Genomic DNA, 4,763 nt, shown 5'->3' on the forward strand with positions numbered 1-4,763 from the left:
CATTCTCCCCCCTCCTCCCCAAGTCCAACCCCGCTCTACCCCCCACTGTTTTGGTCTGGGCCCACTCCCCCTCTTCCCCCCCACTGCTTCAGGTCCAACCCCTCTCTCTCCCTCCCCTCCGTCACTTCAGTCCAGCCCTGCTCCCCCACATTGGTTCAGACCCCACTCCATCTCCCCCAAACGCTTTGGATCCGATCCTACTGCCCTCCCTCCCCTCCACTGCTCCTTAGTGGTTCATGCACAGTTGGCCAGAAGCATTACAGACAGACAGGCAGGCACATAGACAGACAGACTAAGCCTTTTATTATATTAGAAAAGTTAATTCAAGTTAACTATTTCAACAAAAAAAATACCTTTTCCCAGTAAAAAGAATAGCATTTTTTCAAAAAAAAAATAGTAATTCTACTTCCTTCTACCTTTGATAGTGAGATCTAAAATAAATATCCTTGTCTTAAGCAATAATACTCTTCACTGTCTAATTCTAATTTAGGCATCTCTGCAGTTGGGAGGGGTTTTTTTGTTCATGTGTTTAACGTATGCTCCCAACAAAATAAAAATAATCTGTTCTGAACATGGATGCTGACTCTGCAAAATGATAGCTACCACCTTATTTTAATAAAAGTGCAGCATTATTTTTCATGGAAGTGTCATAAAACACAAGCCACCCATTTGTTTTTAAATGGACTGATTAATCATTTTTCTCTTTAGTGAATGGAGACACGAGATGATGAAAATTCAGGTCATTTTCATGGCTTCTTAGACATTTCGTGCCATTAAACTGGTTGAATAAGAGACATAAATGCCTCCTATTTTTAAAGTTTCCATAGTACTATCGTTTTTCTCTCTCCACTAAAGTGTTGAAACTAGACCAAATCAATTTATCCTTTTCCCTAAAGCAATGGTCTGAATGTAAAGAGAACTTAAAATGTATATGGAAAAATTAAATAGGCCAAGTTTACTGAGCCACAGCATAGCCACAGGAGTTGTCAGGAAGTCAATGGCATATCCTTTTCTTTTTTATTTATTACACATTTTGAGAAACCAACAACTACATATTGAAGCCCAAAGGTCTGTGTATTAGCAGCTTGGTTCCAGTTTGCAGTACTCAGCAGCTCATGCTCCTCCTAAAATCTGATGTCTTTCTCCAGTTCTACTCATGCTACAGCAGCATTCACATTTTAAATACAAATCAAATATAAATTCCAAACCTACGCAAAACACCCATAGGGCACAAGTTGTTAGCACCTAGACTAAAAGGCCAGGAAAAAGTGTATAGCTTAAAAAAAACAACCCAGCACCAAGCAGTCCAATAAAACTCCTGCATGGTTTAACACTTGAGTAAAGGAATCCATCAAAGGTAAAAAGATATAATTCAATAAATGAGAGGTGTCCCTAAACGAGGAAAAGAGGAAAGCATACACACTCTGGCAGGTCAAAAGTAAAAGCAAAGACAGGCCAAATATAGAATTCAAGAATCATCTTTAAAAAATTAACAACAAAAACTTTTTAAAATACATCAGAAGCAATAAGCCAGTGAGAGACTCAGTACGACCACTCATACCATGAAGATGTTTGCATTCAGGGATGATAGGGCCATAGGAAAGAAGCTAAATGAATTCTATGTGTAGCAGTATTAAAAGTATACTCATCTGAAGGGATAGGAAGGGCTGCCCTACAGAGGGGCAGTGTGAAGACAGAGAGCTTGCCCTAGTAGGGACACTGTTTGTCCCGAGGGCAAGTGAAGCTGCTTTGGAGGCAGCCCTCTTTGAAGTGGGAGGAGTGATGTAACCCCAGCAGGGGTTTGAATGAGGGACACTAACAAAAGCCTAGGAAGAGTCCTGGCCTGGGATTGGCTCGTTTAAAAAGGGGGAGCAGTTTTTCCCCGGGGAAGAGAAAAACAGGAGAAGAGACAGGCTGGAGGCCAGGAAAAAAACCTCACCCCAGCCAGACGTCAGAGAACCCCTGTCGAAGCCCTGCAGAGGTAGGAGAGAAGCTGCACTGGAGAGAGAAACAGTGCATCCTTTCTTCCTCTCATCCCCCTTGGAGCCCTGCTGGGGGAGGCACAAAAGAGGACCTCCCTGTCAGGAGATCCTGAGCCTGAGAAGACCTCCCTACAAGCCCATGTGGTGTGGGTGAGCACAGGAGGGAAGGGGGATGCAAGACCAGGGAGAGACTACCTTGGTTCGCTCCGTGACTGAGAAAGCACCTGGGGAGGGCAGGCTGAGTGTGCCAGAGGGAACACTGGGCTAGAGGCAGCAGGGGACTACCCCAGCCCATCAAAAGCCCTGGGGGCATGCAGGGCCCAGGGAGGGGCTGCATTTGCCAGGTGGGGTGAGGCTGTGCTGAGCAGGGGAACTGCTACAACCTGCAGCTCAGACACTGCTCCCCGCTGTGCCAGGAGACAGGGGTCGAGGCAGGAATAAGCCATCTTGCAGGGATCGCAGGAGAGGAGCCACCACCTGCTGCCCTGAGACCCCTGGAGCAGGTGAGAGAAATGCCAGCAGCAGGGACCCGCCCACAGCTCCTGTGCCAGGGACACAGAAGCAGCCCTGCTCCCTGAGAAACCAAGCTGAGTGGCCGTTTACACAGGGTCCTCATAGTTACCCTGCAGCATACAAGTTATAGACTGAGTGTATAAATAGGTTCTTGATGGTTTCTTAGTTGGTGTATCAATTTATTTATTTATTGGTTCCTTATTTAGTGTGGGTAATCTGTATGCCTTCCCCTGGTGTAATGTGTATCCAAGAAGCATTAACCCGTAAGCCACCATTGCTGGGTTATGTTGTGTAACATTATTTGTTTTATTGTATAATTATATGTTATCTTGTAAATAATTAAATTCTGTAAATAGTTTTACAGTGGTCTGCAAGGTTGTTTTGATCATCAAGGGAGGCACCCCACTCAAGGACCCTACAACAGCTACCCAGAGAGCTAAGCAGGGCTACTGGCTACCCCAGGATCCCACCACATTCAGGAGAAGGCACAGGTTGCATTGCGCCCAGGGTTACATTTGTATCAGTTTTTACTGAAGAATATACTGAGAGAATTCCCTCACCAAATCAGTTCTTCCTAGCAGATAATTCTCAAGACTTGGATCTCATTGAAGCACCAACAAAAGTTTTAGAACAAATTAATAATTTAAACCAGGAGCACCACACTTGTCTGGCCCTGCAGGCTAAATGAGTGCTGCAGTATTAGTCACAAGGGCAGATAAATGGATCAAGCCCACAGACCCCCTCCCCTCTTCTCATCCAGGACCCAGCAGGAAGAGGTATCCTGCACACTTGGCTGCCAACACAGGAACAAGTTGCAGTGCCAGGCTCCTTCCCACAGTACTACTAGAATTCCAGAATCACAATCATCACCTGGGTACTTGCTTGCTGCCACAGGAACAAACTGCAGTGCCAGACTTCTTCCCACAGTACTGCTCCAGTACCCCCATCTTTCCCAGGTGCTTGGGCTACAGCCACGGGAAGCTGTACCTGAATGGCATTATTTCGCTGCCTGTCACCAGTTTACAAATGAAGCAACCTGTCTCCTCCTTTCTAGTTTCTTTCAATCATGCCAGGTTGCCCTTGGAATTATCATCAGTCTCTATGTTCTCCTGTACTTCCACTATCTCAACTTGCTCACAACAGACAGTTGCCTTTTTTTCTTTCTTGTGTCTCCTAGGTAGAGAAACACACACAGGAACCGCATGGAAGAACTGCCTCAAGCTATATCTACACATTATGGAGGCTGATACACATTATGGATACTACTTTTTCTGTAATCATCTTATCTGTGATTTCACTAATTACTCCCCTTTCCCATCTCTCTGGAAAAATGCTGGGAAGATGTAAGGGCCTAAATCTCAATACTGAGTAATGTCCCTGAATTCTTCAGAAGTAACTTCCAGTCCATGCTCAGCAGAAAGACCCATCTGGAATGCCGTATCTTGAAAAATGAAAATTTAATTTGCTAATTATTTTTCTGGCAGTCATGCCATAATCGTAGCCAGCCCACAGACCAGCCATGTGCCATTCATCTAGCTAGCAGGGCCAGTTGGGTTGAACACCACAGGTCTAATGCAATCGTTATGCGCTCTAAGGTTGGCCAGAGCACATCATGCCCCCCCCCGAAATGCAGCTATCCTTGTCCTGGACCCACTGGGACTTTGTCTTCATTTACTGATTCTGCTGCCGGAAACTTCGGCCAGTATCTCCCACTGCCAGAGCTTATGTACCTCCATGTGCTTTTACTGGCTCTACAAGGCTCCATTGAAGCAGCTGTGCTGGTGAAGTGCAAAGTGTACCCTGGGAAGGCACCAGCTGTTAAATAAACTTGCAGCAATTGGAGATATGGTGTAACCATGCTGGCAGAAAGAAAGGATCCTGCTGCTGGAGAGCTCTTAGTACAGACATGTTCATTTTTGATAACAGAATTTGAATTCTGCCAGCAAAACTAGTGTAGGAGAAATCCTAGGAATATCTACCACAGGATTACGAGCTGTCTGTAAATTTATAGGGAACCTGCTAAAAATATGGCAAAAAAACACCTGTCCATAAATTTCATTAAAAAAAATGGAGCCATCCATAGAAAACTAAGTAACAATGAGCTTGATGGACAGACTGAGCACAACAGTGCCACCTGGTGTCTGTGTGGCAGCATTGCACCCTTCAGGGAGTTCTTCACAGGGCTTTTCATCATATAGACTGGGGAATAACTGGCTGCAGTACAACAGAAAAGTTTTGGGAGGGGTTATACTAGAACATAAGGTGAAT

At 45.1% G+C, this 4,763-nt stretch overlaps 1 protein-coding gene across 3 annotated transcripts in view; it reads right to left on the reverse strand.

The window, feature by feature from the left end:
- The window catches only part of FUT8 (fucosyltransferase 8), a 353,615-nt gene that overhangs the window by 146,699 nt on the left and 202,153 nt on the right, over positions 1–4,763 (reverse strand). The window lies entirely within an intron of this gene.

The sequence above is a fragment of the Gavialis gangeticus genome, unplaced genomic scaffold, assembly GCF_001723915.1.
Source record: "Gavialis gangeticus isolate Ggan-Ray unplaced genomic scaffold, GavGan_comp1, whole genome shotgun sequence".
Taxonomy (NCBI): Eukaryota; Metazoa; Chordata; order Crocodylia; family Gavialidae; genus Gavialis; species Gavialis gangeticus.